Source organism: Symphalangus syndactylus, chromosome X (assembly GCF_028878055.3).
Source record: "Symphalangus syndactylus isolate Jambi chromosome X, NHGRI_mSymSyn1-v2.1_pri, whole genome shotgun sequence".
In the NCBI taxonomy this organism is placed as follows: Eukaryota; Metazoa; Chordata; class Mammalia; order Primates; family Hylobatidae; genus Symphalangus; species Symphalangus syndactylus.
Genome location: NC_072447.2, coordinates 41,880,726 through 41,899,207, shown reverse-complemented (window position 1 = coordinate 41,899,207; position 18,482 = coordinate 41,880,726). Strand labels below are relative to the sequence as shown.

Below are 18,482 nucleotides of genomic sequence, written 5' to 3'. Positions count from 1 at the left end.
TGACCTGAATGCGCTAGCCTTAGTTTGTACCCTTCCCCATGACCACTGCCAGAATATGAAGCGAGGGGTCACCTGGGCCTTACAGCCACGCCAGGGACCTCCCAGGACTTACAGGAAGGGCAGGATTCTGTAAGGCCACCATCTTTATGGGAAGCTAGTTTCCACACAGGGGCATTTCATTAACATGTGGCAGAGCATAGTGTGTCCGGAATTGGTGGGTTCTTGGTCTCACTGACTTCAAGAATGAAGCCGCAGACCCTCGCGGTAAGTGCTACAGTTCTTAAAGGTGGCGTGTCTGGAGTTTGTTCCCTCTGATGTTCGGATGTGTTCAGAGTTTCTTCCTTCTGGTGGGTTCGTGGTCTCGCTGGCTCAGCAGTGAAGCTGCAGACCTTCCCGGTGAGTGTTACAGTTCATAAAGGCAGTGTGGACACAAAGAGGCAGCAGCAGCAAGATTTACCGCAAAGAGCGAAAGAACAAAGCTTCCACACTGTGGAAGGGGACCCCAGCAGGTTGCTACTGCTGGCTCGGGCAGCCTGCTTTTATTCTGTTATCTGGCCCCACCCACATCCTGCTGATTGGTCCATTTTACAGAGCCCAGTGGTCTGTTCTGAGAGGGCGCTGATTGGTGCGTTTACAATCCCTGAGCTAGACACAAAGCTTCTCCACGTCCCCACTAGATTAGCTAGATACAGAGTGTGGACACAAAGGTTCTCGAAGTTCCCACCAGAGTAGCTGGATACAGAGTGTCGATTGGTGCATGCACGAACCCTGAGCTAGACACAGGGTGCTGATTGGTGTGTTTACAAACCTTGAGCTAGATAGAGTGCCAATTGGTGTATTTACAATCCCCTAGCTAGACATAAAGGTTCTCCAAGTCCCCACCAATCAGGAGCCCAGCTGGCTTCACCCAGTGGATCCCAAACCGGGGCGCGGTTGGAGCTGCCTGACAGTCCTGCGCCGTGCGCCTGCACTCCTCAGCCCTTGGGTGGTCGATGGGAGCGGGCGCCCTAGAGCAGGGGGCGGTGCTAGTAGGGGAAGCTCTGCCGCACCGGAGCCCACGGGGGGTGAGGGGGGGAGGCTCAAGAATGGCAGGCTGCAGGTCCTGAGCCCTGCCCCACCGGAAGGCAGCTAAGGCCCGGCGAGAAATTGAGCACAGCAGCTGCTGGCCCAGGTGCTAAGCCCCTCACTGCCCGGGCCAGCGGGGCCTGCTGGCCGCTCTGAATGTGGGGCCTGCCAAGCCCACGCGCTGGGAACTAGTGCTGGCCCGCAAGCGCCACGCGCAGCCCCGGTTCCCGCCTGCGCCTCTCCCTCCACACCTCCCCGCAAGCTGAGAGAGCCGGCTCCGCCCTTGGCTAGCCCAGAAAGGGGCTCCCAAAGTGCAGCGGGGTGCTGAAGGGCTCCTCAAGTGCCACCAAAGTGGGAGCCCAGGCAGAGGAGGTGCCAAGAGCGAGCGAGGGCTGTGAGGGCTGCCAGCATGCTGTCACCTCTCAATAGGACTCCTTCCCCTGCTGCCCGAGGCAAACACTGTGGTCCAATACCCTCACCTCCTTGAGAGGTTAAAGGTGGAAATTCCAGCTACCCCTACATAGGATCAGCCAGGCCTGAGAGCAGAGGCTGGGCTCTGTGGGGACCGGTCTGCTATGGCAGAAAGGGAGTTTTATGGAACTCACCCTTTATTGACTCCTGGAGGGTTCTAAGACCCTAATCTCAGGTGGCTTGATGCCAACACCTTAGTCCAATGCCATCACTTCCCTGACTCTCCAGAAGAATAATGCAGAGTGCGATACCTAAGAGGATCCCTGACCAGGGCTTTTTCGGCTTAAGGCCGAGGCCGGACGGCATGGCGTTCTTTCTTTTGCAGTAGGGGTTCCCCTCAAACGTTATTCAGTGTCTTTGCCTTACCTCCTGGCAGGGCCTGGATGCCTTCCTCTGCTGACCAGATACCAACCGCCTCACTGCAAGGCCTCACCTCCCACGGACAGCAGAAGCGGAAGTGTGCGTGACATCCGGGCATCCTGCCCACGGACCTAAGGGCTGCCAGCAAGGGCGGCGTGGCATGACTTTCTGTAGCGCCCCCTTTGTTATGGAGTAGTAGTAATATTAAGTCCTCCTCTCGGAAGTAGATCCATGTTTTCCCTCCTAATTCATTGATTAAAGGCTCCTTAGGGAAATAATAACCCTTTATTGACTCCTGGAGGGTTCTAAGACCCCAATCTCTGGTGGCTTGATGCCAACACCTTAGCCCAATGCTATCACTTCCCTGACTCTCCAGAGGAATAATGCAGAGTGCGATACCTAAGAGGATCCCCGCCCAAGGCTTTTGCGGCTTAAGGCCGAGGCCGGACGGCATGGCGTTCTTTCTTTTGTGGTAGTGGGTCCCCTCAAATGCTATTTAATGCCTTACCTCCTGGCGGGGCCTGGATGCCTTTCTCTGCTGACCAGATACCAATCGCCTCACTGCAAGGCCTCACCTTCCACGGACGGCAGAAGCGGAAGTGTACGTGACATCCGGGCATCCTGGCCACGGCCCGAAGGGCTGCCAGCAAGGGCGGCGTGGCGTGACTTTCTGTGGCGCCCTGTTTGTTATGGAGTAGTAGTAAAGTTCTCTCGGAAGTAGATCTATATTTTGGCTCCTTGTTCATTGATTACAGGCTCCTTAGAGAAACAATCACCGAACAATAAGCTCTGGACAGTTTCGCAACATAAACCGTTACGGATAATGGGTTTGCGTTCCAGGCTTGAGAGGAGAAGAGAGGCTGCAGCACAAAGGTAGGGTGCCCAAGACAGATTCTGAGATGTCGAAGCAAGTGCATTATGACTATGGAGTCTCTTCACTGGCGAAATGTAGACATTGGGAACTTTCTGTTCTAAAAGATCTACTTTTTATAGAGAAGCCATAGATGTACACAATTTTGTGAAACCCAGATCTCTTGACTTTATCTAACATTGCATTGTATTGTGCAGTGAAATTCATTTTAATTATGATCTCATTTGTTCCACCAAATATATTATATGCATGTTCTATTACTACTGCTTTGTGAGGCAAGGCTTTTGATTTTGCTACAGTGATTTATATACCACTTTTCAGAAGTCATTTATTCATTTGGATCGGGTGTGGTCTTTTCCTTTGGATTTTCTAAAATGATGATCACATTTTCACCAAATAATTTATATTTCTATTAAATATTTCCAAGTTACATTTGTTTTTATAGTCTTATCCTCTTGCCATGTATTCAGCATACATTTATGTCTGGTTCCTTGCTTTAATGAGAATGCGTCCAACGTTTAGCATTTCACATTTAAGTTTGTTTGCCATAGGTTTTAGGAAATGAAATTTATCTTCTGATGTTAGTTTGTGGAATGTTATCAAGCATTTGTGTTGAATTTTTTTTGAAAAATTTTTCTGTACCTCAGTACATGATCGAATGCCCATTTAAAAAAATCTAATGGCCGAGCACAGCTACTCGGGAGGCTGACACATTACAATTGCTGGAGCCCAAGAGATCGACACCAGTCGGCAACATAGTGGGAGTCGGTCGCTATAAAAAATTAAAAAAAAAAATTAGACGGACACGGTGGCACGCACCTGTAGTCCCAGCCACTCTGGAGGCTGAGGCCCAAGGATCTTTTGAGTCCAAGCAGGTCGAGGTTGCTCCAGTCTGGGCGCCAGAGCAAGACCTATCTCGAATAATAATAATAATAATAATAATCTAATCTGTTAGTGTGAGAATATTTTAGGCAATTTTTTTCTAATGTTGTATTATCTTTACATTTCATGGATACGGACTTTTTTTCCATTGAATTAACTGCAATATTGGACCTGCTATGTGTTTATTGAGGATCTTCGCCTCTGTGTGGGTGAACTTGGCTCAGCTGTTCCCCTCCCCGCACCCAGGGTATCATCAGCTGTTTTTTTTGTTTGTTTGTTTGTTTTTTGTTTTTTTAATCAAAGAAAGCTAGCCTGGGAAAATGAGTTGAACATCATAAGATGGTGGTTATTTTTGTGTTTACATAAGATGGTCAGTTTTTCACTGCTTATTTGGTAGAACTGGTCCCAAAATGCCTGGTCCCAAAACATTTGAGGGTGGCTGGAGCTTTGATCAGTTTCATTTTGCGTTTCGCAGTTACAGATTTTTATTTCTATTTGGATTAATTGGGCCATTCATATTTTCCTAAATAATGGTCTGTTTTCGTTTGGGGTTTCAAATTTAATGATTATATATATTCTTTTTATTGTAGAAATTCTCAAATATATTCTACTGTAGAGAGAATATACCTGGAACTCAGAATCAACACATGGCCAACCTGGCTTCGTCTATACTCACACATAACACCATGTCTGCCAGTGGAATAATGTGAAACAAATCCTAGACATCACATCATTTCATCTTTAAATATTTCAGTATGTGTTTTTAAAGACAGAAATATCAACCAATAACACTACCCCACCTTATAAAATTAACTCCTTCATGTAATTAACTGTCCAGTTATTTTCACATTTACCCACTGACATCATTTAAGTGTGTTTTTTCTTGAACCTGGGTCCAAATAAATCTAATCATTATCATTGCACTTTATGACCATTAATTTATACATTCTTCCCCCCAACACACATACATTACTTCTTTATCCCTGCAATCTTTGTTTTTACAAAAAAACAGATCTTATGCTCTGTTCAGTTTCACATGGTCTGGATTTTGCTTTGTGCAACATTAATGTCATTCTTTTCTGTATTTCTTTCAATTGGTAGAGGTTTTATCATATTAAAATTTAATTTTTATTCTCTCTCTTGTTTTATTTGGAAAGATCACTTTACAGGTGATGTGAACTTTCATTACGAGGAAGTAACTTCCATTATGAGGGAGACGGAATATTTGTCTCCCTTTTTGTTGATGTTGGCAGTCTTTGAAAATTAGTATATTTATCCATTAATTAATTAGGGGTTGCAAAATGTTAATTTTTCTAATTCTGCCATTCCTTCTGATTTCATTAGATGAAATATATCTTTATGTAGAAATCATCCCTTGTCTATCATTTGTTAATGATATTTACGGTGTTCTCTTATGGTATTCAAGTTCCTTCTGCACCTATATTTTGAACAATATTTTAAAACTACTATCACTTAGTTTTCTTTTGTAATTGAAGATGTCTATAAAATTGTCTCCTATATAAATCTTTTAAAAGAATAGGCTTTTGTTAGTTGGCTCCACTGTCTTAATTAATCATTCCTGCATTTATCTTAGTTATTTCCTATGTTTTATTTCTTTGGGTTAAATATGGTTTTATTTCTCTCGCTTCTTGAAGTTTTGCATGTTTAAAATATTTCTGTTTTTTTTCTAATCAATTTATTTAAGGCTGTAAATATTCCTTTGTGTACCATCTGATTTGTTTCCCACAACTAATGCTATAGAGTTTTATGTGCAGTGCTTGATTATTTTACAAGCTGAATGTATCTCTGTATTCCTTATGCTCTTAGAATTTTTTGAATATGTGTGTGCAAATGCTAGTGAGTGCAAAAATTATTTTGGGGAAGGATGTGAAGAAGAGAGACATAGTTATTTAGAGGAGGTTTCAGTCTCCCAGGGATGTTTTGTTTTGGTTACATACAATATAAAAGACTTGAACACATTTTACTGCTAGTGACTCAGTTAAGGCTTTCCTATGAATGAAATGGTCTCACAGTAGAAAAATCAATCAATATAATTAGCCAAGTATAACTGTTAAAAATTATCCAGGAAAACAGAAATTACTTTAAATACATAGGTCAGGTTGAATATGATGCACAAAATTTGTTTCTCAAGTGATGGAGAAGCCAAACAGGGGAGAGGCGGGCAAGCCAATATTTGGCAGCTTAAGAAATTTTCTTCAGTCTCTAGGATAGAAACAAATAAAGGAGATAATGTTAATGGAGCCTTGGAGTTGGGGTCAATAGGATCTGGAACTAAGGTGGATAAGTATGATGAGGGTGAGAGCCATGGAGAAGATGTAAACCTTGAAAGCAGTTGAAGGCACCTGATGCAGAGAGAGAAAATAAAAAATTAACTCTAGCTGCTTCTGTCCGCCTGTACTGTACTAACCTCCTGCTGGTGCCTTCTGTTGCCTGAACCATGATGGCAGCCAAATGTTTGAGAACATAGGAATTGCAGCCTACAATCATCTCCTGAACACTGGAGAACAGAGCAAGGAAAGAGAGAGAAATGGATCTGAGGCCAATCAGGTCAAGGACTGGCATATTGCCTTGACATATTGTGAGAAAAATCATATCTAAATTGATACAGAAAAGTATTTTGTAAAAATCAGCATTAATTCATGATAAGAGATGTTATCAAAGTAGATAAAGGATATCTACCAAAATCTATAGCAAATATTCTACTTAGTAGAAAAACATTGGCTACTGGAAAATAGATAAGAATAGCTGCTATCGCTATTTTTATTCCACATTATAATAGGGGTTCCTGCCAATGCAGTAATGGGAAACAGATGAAATAAAAGGATTGGAAAATAAGATGATTTAGATGTCAGTTCTCAAATTATCTTTAATCAAAATCCCAGAAGGATTTTTGTAGAAGTTAATACACTGACTGTAAAATTAATATGGACATGTAATTGACCAAGAATAGCCAAAACGACTTTGCAAAACAAGAGCAAAATAAGAGGGCTAATACTACCCAATCTCAAGACTTACTATAAAATTAAAGTAATCATGACAGTGTGGCATTTTTGTAAAGACAGGCAAATAGATCAGCGAAACAGAATAGAAATACCAACAATAGACTTCAGCATATATAAGCAGCTGATTGACAGCCACGGTGCAAAGGCAATTCAGTGAAGAAGGGATAATCCTTTCAACATAGGATGATGGAACAGTTGGAAATACACACACACACAACACAACACAAAACAAAGCAAACAAAACAAAAACTTTCAATCCACTCCTTTCACCATATAGAAAATTAACTAAAAATAGATCACCAACTTAAATGTAAAATCCAGAACTATAAAACTACTAGGAAGGAAACATAAGATAAAACCTTTGTGATCTTTGGCTGGGCAAATATTTCTTAGGCACAACTCCAAAAATACAATCCATAAAATAACAAATTGATTAATTTGACTTTACCAAAATTGAAAACATATTTTCTTTAAAAGGCACTGCTAAGAGAATGAAAAGACAATCTATAGAATGGGATAAAATTTTTGTAAAGCATATATGTGAGAAAGGAGTTGTAATCCAGCACTTAAAATAATTCTCAAAACTCAGTAAGAAAATAAACAACCTGATATAAATGGGCAAAAGGCTTGAACAGACAGTTCAAGAAAGGACAGTTATAAATGTCAAAGAAGCACATAAAATGCTCAACATCATTAGGCATTAGTGAAATAAAAATTAAAACCCCAGTAAGATACTATTACACACCTATTAGAATATGTACAATTAAAATGACTGACTGTACTAAGTATTGCCAAAGACGTGAAGGAACTCTCACACCTTGCTGGTGGAAATGTAAATTGGACATCCACTTTGGAAAACAGTTTGGCAGTTACTCAAGAATTTAGACATACACATGCAATATGACCTAATTATTATACTCCCAGGAAATAAGGGCATATGTCTGTGCAAAGATGTGTATACAAAAGTTCATGGAAGCTTTATTTGTAATAGTGAAAAACTGGAAATAACTCAGATGTCCATCAATAGGTGACTAGATAAACTGTATTATACACAATAAAATATTATTCAGCAATAAATTGAACTATTGATACATGCTATAACATGGATATATTTCTCAATAATTATTCTGAGTGTTAGCCAGACAAAATAGTACATATTATGTTATTCCGTTTTTATAAAATTGTAGGAGATGAAAACTAATGCATAGTGACAGAAAGATAGTTGCCTGTGGACAGAGAGGAGTGCAAAAGAGCTTACAAAGGAACATGAGAAAAGTTTTGGGGGTGATGGTGATTGACATATTCATTGTCTTGAATGTTATGGTGGTTAAATGGAGGCATAGATATGTCAAAACTTATCAAATTGTATGTGCTTTATTGTATTCCAATTGCATCTTTAAAAAGCCATTACAAATTCTGGAACAAGCAAATCTAATATACAGTTGAAATCAAAACTGTAGAAGAGGGGTGATGTGGAGGTGTTTTATTGTGATTAGCTTGGAAAGACATGATTGATCTTTATGATGCACTAAAATTTTACCCTATATTTTGATTGGGGATGGGTTACACACATGTATGCATATGTACATTTAGGTTCTGGCATATGTCCTATTAATACTATTTCATAATAATAATAATACACACATTGTATCAGAATAGAACCACAAGGATCTTTGAGGAAAACAAATATCCAATAAGCTTTATATGGGTTATGCTTAATTAGGCATTTTATTTAATTTGTTAATAAGCATAGGTCAAATATTACTTAATTATTTTTAGCTTTGTAGATGCCCAATATTTGGGTAATTTCATTAGATTTTCAATTTCATATAACCGTGATAGTATTGTATATTACTCAACTGATTTTTGAAATCTCAGACATTTTAAGACTCACTTTATTGCTTAGTCTATAATTGATTCCTCATATTTTTGGTCATAATTAACCAAATTCCAAATTTCACAATAACAAAAATAACAAGGTGAAGGTGCTTTGTAATTAATTCTAATTAAGTTCTAGGTGAGTAACTTTTTGAAGCCAGAACTATTATAAGACAATCATATAGGTGGCGTAACCATGTAATGTTACTAATAAACATCCATTAATACCACAATGGGGCCAGGAGCGGTGGCTCACGCCTGTAATCCCAGCACTTTGGGAGACCAAGGCGAGTGGATCACGAGGTCAGGAGTTCAAGACTAGCCTGGCCAAGATAGTGAAACCCTGTCTCTACTGAAAATACAAAAATTAGCTGGATGTGGTGGTGGGTGGGTAGGAAAATTCCAGCTCACTGGAATCTTCAACTGCTGGATTCAAGTGATCATCCTGCCTCAGCCTACTGAGTAGCTAGGATGACAGTTGTGTGCCACCATACCCAGCTAATTTTTTTTAAAAAAAGTTTTTGTAGAGATGAGGTGTTGCTATGTTGCCCAGGCTTTTCTGGAATGCCTGGTCTCAAGGGATTCTCCTGCCTCAGCCTCCTAAAGTGGTAGGATTACAAGCACGAGCCAGTATACTGGGTCTAGAATTTACTTTTATCGTGATTTCTTAACCTCAGTGAGCTTGGTGTTCTGTTAAAATGCAGTACTATAAGCAGACATGTTAAAATAATTGTAAATTCAGTTTGATAAATAACTGATGTCAAAACTGTATTCCTTGTTTTACTTCTACTCCTCATTGTATTACATGTATCAAATTTTAATGGGCTATTTTAAGCCAGTTGGCTTGAAGTTTGAACTGGTAATACACATTAAGTTTATCATAAAGCAAAACAGGAGAAAAATGAAAAAAAGATTAAATGTTATCTATGTTTGTATCTTCTAAAGTCTATTAATAGGTTTTCGTTTACAAAAACAAAAAAAATTAATAGGTTTTCGTTACAAAAAAAAAGACTTTACATCTTCTAAAGTCTATTAATAGGTTTTCCTACAAAGGACATGGATGAAGCTGGAAACCATCATTCTCAGCAAACTATTGCAAATTTTCAAGGCTGTTCTCTACACAAATTTCCTCGAAAAGATAGCCTAGAACGAAGGGCAACTAGTGTCTCGCAAGACATGCAGAAATGCAAGTGACCCATAGAGAATTGTCTCTTAACAGTGGCATATTTAATAGTGTGGCTGACATTCTCCTTCTTTCACCTAAACTTTTGGTAATATAAATGGATTTACTTGGAGTGGGGGAACACCTTTACAAAGATGATTGTCTCACCTAATTCTTTTTCTAAACATCCATATGAATATCATGTTTGGGAGAAAAGAAACAGTAGGACATCAGTTAAAATTCACATAAAGAAATTGGTTTGAATTGTTATATGTTTAAGTGACAAGTTGCAAAATGCATTTACTATTGTAAAGCTTATTTCAGATGAGTTTCTTCAACAGAAAGTTATAGCTTAAGCAAATTGTAATAAGGTCCCTTCTTTTTCCATTTTATATATAAAATAAAATATTTTGTGAAAATATGGGTCACTAAATGAAATGAAGGTATAAAGGACAGATAGGTGAATATAACAGAAGCCGTAGGGTTGGGAAAACTTCCTTCATCTTACATTTTACATACAATTATCATTAGTGTGTGACAGGTAGATGTTCTTAATTCTTCTTACCTCAAGGTTCTAAAATTTTCAATGGCACAATAGTAAGCATTCATTCTCCTCCATAATGAAAGATATTGCATGGTCTCTAATATTCTATGAAAAAGTAATCAATGAGGTGTCATGATACATGACTCCTTACCAGTTTTCTAATGGGAGTAACTTCTGGTTACAGGGAGATGAGGCATTAAATACAAAATTTGATGTAAAGATTTAAAGATTTACAATTTAACATTCTAAGCACTGTGATAACCTCCTTACAAAAAAAAATCTGAGTGATCATCATTACTTAGAATTCAAAAGAAAATTTCTCTATTTGTATTTTTGAACCCACTAGTGACTTTAACAGATAAAATTCCTTGTTATGGAGGTTGAGGGGTTGCTTCTGGAGCAAATAGTCATCAGATCAACTCAAATCACAGATACACACAAAACTGCTAAAAATCTTCTGGTTATTATGTCACTTATCAGAATGTGTTGAAGCTATGTTTCAAAACCAAATATAGTAACATTAAAACTGCCTATAAAATTGTCCACAACATATCAGCTCTGCTTCTAAAAATTCAAAAGGGTATAAAAATAAACACTGAGTATACCATGTTAGGTTGAAGATCCTTTATGATTACTTTTTATTTCTTGCTACAAGTTTGTAAACATGCCAATAATTACAGCACTAAATGAAAAAAAAATCTTCCTTATGAACTGACCATGATCAAACAAATATAAAAGTCTACATTTTTAAAATATCAAATCAAATTTCTTTTTAGCATTGACATAAAAACAAGCAGTGACTAGAGTTGCATCAATCCTTCCCAACTGTCTCAAAAAATATGTGAACCATTACAATAAAAACAGTTCACCAGCTGTTTATGTAAAAATTATTTGATGAAAAACAAGCATGGCCATATGGTGCACTAGCTCTGCTGTGGGAGCATGAAGAATAATTTTGTAGGCTGTAGTACATAATAGTCATGCTAAGTAGGGTGTCAACTATTGCAGGCACATTACATTAATAGTTAATCTGTCCTTTTATCCTCTAAGTACTTACATTTCTTAATACCTTGTATTTGGAAACAAGTTAACAACTCACTGATTAAGAATTAAAATTTTGGAGTTCGTGACCAGCCCGACCAACTTGGTGAAACCCTGTCTCTACTAAAAACACAAAAATTAGCCAGGCGTTTTGGCGAATGCCTATAATCCCAGCTACTTAGGAGGCTGAAGCAGGAGAATCGCTTGAACCCGGGAAGCTGAGGTTGCAGTGAGCTGAGATTGAGCCATTGCACTGCAGCCTGGGTGACAGAGCAAAACTCCGTCTCAAAAAAAAACCAATAAAAATAAAATTAAAAATAAAATAAAATAAAATTTTGGAAATGACAAAATATTTGATGTGGTGTCGACATACATAGTATTCATTTGTTAATTAAATATATTGTTTAAATCATACATTAATTGAATGATATGAATGTGATAGGGCAGCTGGTTCTCATTTCTAATGAGAAGTTCCAAAAATATGAAGGTACTACACTGATTTAGAAAAAAAAAAAACAAAACCTAGTTAGAAGAGGTACTTCATGTAAGAGCCAAATTAACGTACATACTTGCATTCCTAGAGTGTTAAGAATTGTACCTTACTCACCTGTATATATCTATTGCTGTGTCTTGCACATAGTAAACATGAAATAAATATTTGCTGAATAGAATCCTTTTTTTTTTTTTTTTTTTTTGAGACAGAGTCTCGCTCTGTCTCCCAGGCTGGAGTGCAGTGGCGCGATCTCGGCTCACTGCAAGCTCCGCCTCCCGGGTTCCCGCCATTCTCCTGCCTCAGCCTCTCTGAGTAGCTGGGACTACAGGCGCCCGCAACCACGCCCGGCTAATTTTTCTTTTGTATTTTTAGTAGAGACGGGGTTTCACCGTGGTCTCGATTTGCTGACCTCGTATTCCACCCGCCTCGGCCTCCCAAAGTGCTGGGATTACAAGCGTGAGCCACCGCGCCCGGCCTAGAATCCTTTCAGAAAAATGAGTTATAAATGCCACCGGCAGACCCTTGAGCCTCATAAGTTTATTTTGAAATTCTGGAATACATCTGAGAACAACCCTTATCCATTACTTACACCGCACACGTGAGTATTTATTAGGTTATGAAATTCCACTATTTAACTCTCATATCAATATTTCCTTCTTTAGTTGTTTACATATTGAGAGCTAGAGTCAACTGAAAAAGAAAAAAAAAAAACTGAAGAGCCCAGCTCTCATTCAGCAAATCAGAGTACTGACTTAAGATCCTTTAAAAGAGGATGGAAACCAAAATGGAAAAGGAAAAAATGAGGCTAGAATCCAGTCACTCACATTTGTATGCTTTGGTCGATACCCTGACAAAAAGTTCATTGACATGTGGCACTGTCATTAATAATTTCAAAATGTCAGTTGAGTGTCATGGTGACATTAATAACTGAGAAAGAAACCACAGCAGAGATAGTTCTGTAAGAAAAATGTTGCAGATGTGCCATCTATTTCTAAAATGCTTATTCTCTATGGTTTTCATGGTTCATTTGATACATGAATATCTAGTTTAAACTCATGGTCGATGTGATTTTTTCACTTATACCAATTCCAAGCCAAATGTATTAATTTTTAATTTCAGAAAATTGGAGCGCCACATTAAAGAATTTCAGATTGGTAGTTATATCCTTGTTTACAAGTGGCAAACAAAACTAGTGTGTAGGTGATTATGTCTCAAGACTTATGGTAAGAATGCTACAAACTCTGGTATGAATACATACCTAGTATTAGTTCATGGAATATAACAGTCATAATAAGGATGTATTAGGAAAATCACTTGAAAGAACATTTTAGGGAACAAAGTAATTAAGTTGATAGAGACACAGATAGGGAGCTCTCAAGGCTTAATATTTGAACGATGGGTCAAATACTGGAATCACAGAAGTATCAGTACTTTAGTAAATGACAGTAGCAATGGAGCAAAGCTCACAAGATTAGAAGAGACTGTAAGATATAAAATTATTATCTATGATATTAATGTTTAAGGAAGATTAAACTTTTTTAGTTTAGTCTGTTTTATATATTACAAAAACCCTATCAAAAAGACAGTTTTCCTGGAGTGCACATCTTTTTATTGATTTTTACTATGGTATGTGATTAGAGTGATTTTTATCACTTTACAATATGTTTTTATAAAACAAGAAAGCCTGCTGTTTATTTGTTGACTATGAGAAATAATATCTTTAGTAAAATGTTAGATATATATTTAAGATTTCAAGGGTACACAGAAAAGTTGAGAAGGCAACGGTTTGAATGTTAAAATATATACTCACCCAGAATGGAACAATATGGGTAGTGTGAGGTAATGGGTGATATTATATGGTGAAGTACAATTCTAATTAGTGAAATAAAAGTCATCTGGTATTAAGAAATAAAAATACATTTGAGGTAGTGGTTGAGATTTCTTGATTTATGAATATATATTTTTAAATATTCATTATATGCTATTCAGATATTTATACTCAGATGTTTATTTTTAAAAGTAAGGAATTGTTCAAAGAAGAAATAAAAATTATCATAATTTCCCAACAAGAGATAGCCAATATATGTATTTTAAAATTTATTAACAATATTTTAAATTTTCTGTAGTATTAGTTGCAGATACTTTCCCATATATGTTTTTATATATGGAATTTTTATTTATGTTTATATTTATTATTATTATTATTTGAGATGGAGTCTCACTCTGTCACCCAGGCTGTAGTGCAATGGTGCAATCTCGGCTCACTGCAACCTCTGCCTCCCGGGTTCAAGCAATTCTCCTACCTCAGCTTCCCGAGTAGGTCGGGTTACAGGTGCCTGCCACCACGCCTGGCTAATTTTTGTATTTTTAGTAGATCTTTTTTTTTTTTTCTTTTTAGAGATGAGGTGTTGCATTGTTGCCACGGCTGGCCTGGAACTACTGGGCCCAAGCAATCTTCCTGCCTCAGCCTCCTGCGTAGCTGGGACTACAGGTGCGCCACTGCACTCTGCTTTCATTTTATATGATTTCTGTATTTGAGGTCATAAAGGTTGTTCTTTCTTCCAAATGTTCTTTACTATTATTTCAAGACATTTTTAACCTTTAAATTTAGAATACATTTACCAGGAAAAAATCATAAACTGGTGGTCTGCAGGCTGGATTTGGCCTGGAATTTTTTTTTTATTTACACAGTGAAGTTTTTGTGGTTGTTGTCATTAGTTTGCCTTAGTTTGTTAATGTGTGTGCTTATACACTTATTACTCAAGTATAATGTACATAGGAACAGAAATGTGAACAAATCACAAATATACAGCTTAATGAATTTTCATAAACTGAACACTCTCATGTAACCATCATCCAGATCAGGAAAAAGAACCACATCACAGTACTGTAAAAAAAAAAAAAATGTGCAGACATGCCATCTACTTATAAAACTCAGGACCCCCCCCACACCTCCTTCCAGTTGCTACTCCTTCCCAAAGATAACTACTATCCAACTTCTTAAAGTTCTAAAAGATAAATATGCCAGTTTTAAAACCTTATGTAAATTGAAAAGATGGAAGTTACTGCGTTTCATGTGATTATTGGCCGTTTTGATATCCTCTTTTGTGGAGTTGTTAATCAAGTCTTTTGTTCATTATTTCTATAGGGTAGTCTCCCTTTTACTTATTGCTTTGTAAGAGTTATCTATGTATTTTGGAAATAAGAACTTTGTTGGAAGTTTATAGTCAATCTATCTCCACTTATGCCAATCTTAATATATTCTAATTGATCAGTTTTTACCATTTTTGATTATTTTTTGTCCTGGTTAAAAAATTGTTGCCAATTCCATGGTTATGAAGATGTTCTATGAAGACACTATATTGTTTTACCTTTCACAGCTAGATAGGGAACTCATCTGGAAGTCTTTTTTTATTATGCTAATTAGAAGTCAAGGTTAATTTTTTCCTCATAAATATCTAGTTGATCCAGGACTATTTACAAAAAAGTTCTTTCCCTACTGCATTCCAATTTTCATAAATCAAGTGACTGTACATGTAGGTATATTTCAAAACTCTCTAGCCTTTTCCATTGGCCTACTTATCTCTTCTTCTGCAAATATTGTATTGTCTTAATTACTGTAGTTTGGTATGTAAAATAGTATCTGGTAATTAGTGACAATTCATAGCCATTTATTTTTTTCTTTTGAAACCTTATGTCTCAACTTATGGTATATAACTATTTTTGCTTCATTGAACTGGCTGGAACAGCTTTTAAAATGATAAATAGAAGTGATAACAGTATTATTAACATGCATATTTGTCTTGTTTCTGATCTAAGAAAGAAAACTTTCAATGATGTCTCTGGTAATTTAGATGTTCTTCATTAAATTCAAGGCATTTTATTCCTTTTCTATATCAATAGCTTTTATCAGTAATGAGTACTAAATTTTGCAAATACATTTTCATCATTGATATATATGATTTTCTTCTTTTGTTCCTGTTCAGTTTATGAATTAAAATGTTTGATATTTTTAACGTTAAATAAATCTTGTATTCCTGCAATAAAACCCTCTGGTCAGGATGTATTATCTTTTTATTTATCTTTTAATCTATATTTAAATTTTATTCATCTTTATTTATTTACATCCGCTTCGTCATGATGTATTATTTTCCTTGCTTTTTTATTATTTAATTTTTTTATTTATCACTAGATTTTAATTTGCTGATAATTTGTTTAGACTTGTTGTATCTGTGCTTATGAAAGGAATTAATTTTAATATTTTTCATAATGTTTTTTCAGGATTTGATGTTATAGTTATACTGCTATTATAAAATGAGATGGGATATGTTTCCTCTTTTCCTGCTCTTTAGAAGTACTTTTGTGTAATATTGGTTTTGTTGTTCCAAAGCCATCTAATTCTGGAGTGTGCTTTGAGGGAATTTAAGTTATGGATTCTGTTTCAGAATTGTAAACAATGAAATTGTAAATTCATTATTACACATCTTTTCTATTTCTTTTTTCATCAATTTTAGTTAGATGTGCTTTTCTAGGAATTTGGCTTAATTTTTCAAGTTTTCCATGATATTGTTGTTGATGCTATCATATAGTATTTTCTATGTGTGTTGGATTTGTAGTGATACTTCTTTTTCATTCTGACAGTGGCTTTTTCAGGGTTTATTTTTCTTGATCATTCTTGCAAAGAGTTTATCTATTGAATTTATCCTTTTAGAGAACTAACTTTTAGTTTGGTGATACTAAGTTATGGATTTGAACTCTATTTCATCAATTTTTGCTCTTATTATAACATTTTGCTTTATTTTCTTTGGGTTTATTTTTCTTTTGCTATTTTCTTTTCTTTTCTTTTTTGTCTCTTTTTTCTTTTTCTTTTTCTTTTTCTTTTTTTTTTTTTTTTGAGATGGAGTCTCGCTCTGTTGCCCAGGCTGGAGTGCAGTGGCTGTGATCTCAGCTCACTGCAACCTCAGTCTCCCGGGTTCAAGTGTTTCTCCTGCCTCAGCCTCCTGAATAGCTGGGATTACAGGTGTGTGCCACCACGCCTGGCTAACTTGTATTTTTAGTAGAGACAGGGTTTCACCATGTTGATCAGGCTGGTCTCAAACTCCTGACCTCGTGATCAGTCTGCCTCGGCCTCCCAAAGTGCTGGGATTACAGGCGTGAGCCACCGCGCCTGGCCTGCTATTTTCTTAATATAGGTGTTATTTTATTGTTAGTTCATCAGTTTTTACCCTTTCTTACTCTCTAACATATGGCTTTTAAACTGTAAACTTTCCTCTAAATATATGTTGAACCTTATACTCTAAATGTTATGGCGTATTTTATTTTTCAGTCATTTCAAAATACATTCTATTTTCTGTTTTTTTTCTTCTTTTCTCTGTGGTTTATTTAAAGTGCATTTATCAATCTCCTAAGTTCCTAAGTTAGGGAGATTTTTAGGTATTTATTATTGATATTTACATTTAATTACATTGTGATTAGTGACTATAATTTGTAATTTTCAATTCTTTCAAATTATCTTAATGTTATTTTATGGCCCAGAATATACTAGATTATTTAAAGTATTTCCCGTCTGTCTGAAAAAAAAATGTGTGTTGTGCATTTTTTGGACAAAGTGTTTTGTATATATAGTTCACATCAAATTTGTTAAAACTATTAAAATATTCTCTATTTTGTGTTTTATTTGATCTGCTTGATCTACCAATTCAGGTAGGTATATTAAAATCTATTATTATTGTTATTATTATTATTTTCTGAGACGGAGTCTCACTCTGTCACCCAGGCTGGAGTGCAGTGGAGTGATCTTGGCTCACTGCAGCCTCCACCTCCTGCGTTCAAGTGATTCTCCTGCCTCAGCCTCCTGAGTAGTTGAGATTACAGGCTCCCGCCACCATGCCCAGCTAATTTTTGTTTTTTTAGTAGAGGTGAGGTTTTACCACGTTGCCAGGCTGGTCTCATACTCCTAACCTCTGGTGATCCACCCTCCTCGGCCTCACAAAGTGCTAGGATTACAGGCGTGAGCCACCGCCCCCTGTGTCATTATTATTTTAAATTTTTCTATGTCTACTTGTAATTTCGTCAATTTTTGCCTGTGTATGTAGAGTCCATTTTATTTGAGGTATAATAACTTAGAATAGTTATGGCCTTCCAGAGAATTGCATTTTTGATCATTCAGAAGTAATTTCTATAAATCTTATTATTGCTTTTTGGCTTTAATATGTATTTTTTCTGTTATTAAGATAACTATACTAGATTTGTTTTGATTAGTGATTACATGATAAAACTTTTCCTATACTTTGTCAACCTTTTCGTATCTTTTTATTTCACATAATTCTTTTGTAAATAGCACATAGTTGATTTTAAAAATCAAGTCTGAATTGTTTTCTTTATTTTGGCAGAGTCATTCTATTTCCTTCATTAGGTAATGTGTTCAGTTTACAAATACTATTTATTATTTGCATTCTTATTGTCCCACTTGTTTTAGGAGTCCCTTTTTCTGCTTCCTTGCATTATTTTGAATTGCACATTTTTATTATTCCTTGCCCCTCTATGATGCTTTTAGTTTTATATTCTTTAATTCCTCTATTCATTTTTCTCTAGAAATTACAACATGCATGATAAAATTACCAAAATCTTTTATTTGTTGATTATTTTACTGTTCTCAGAAAACACTGGAAATGTAGACTCTTCATTACAAT

At 36.6% G+C, this 18,482-nt stretch overlaps 1 protein-coding gene across 5 annotated transcripts in view; it reads right to left on the bottom strand.

The window, feature by feature from the left end:
• The window catches only part of LOC129476019 (melanoma-associated antigen B10), a 205,903-nt gene that overhangs the window by 10,856 nt on the left and 176,565 nt on the right, over nucleotides 1-18,482 (bottom strand). Inside the window, exon 1 of one of the 5 annotated variants that reach the window (XM_063635359.1) lies at nucleotides 3,587-3,657. The exons of 2 other annotated variants lie outside the window; for them this stretch is intronic. The gene's annotated coding sequence lies outside the window, so the exon portion shown is untranslated. Of the gene's footprint in view, nucleotides 1-1,902; nucleotides 1,944-2,404; nucleotides 2,452-3,586; nucleotides 3,658-18,482 lie in introns of those variants that run through there. 2 more of the 5 variants (XM_055268582.1, XM_055268581.2) reach the window with 2 other exon arrangements.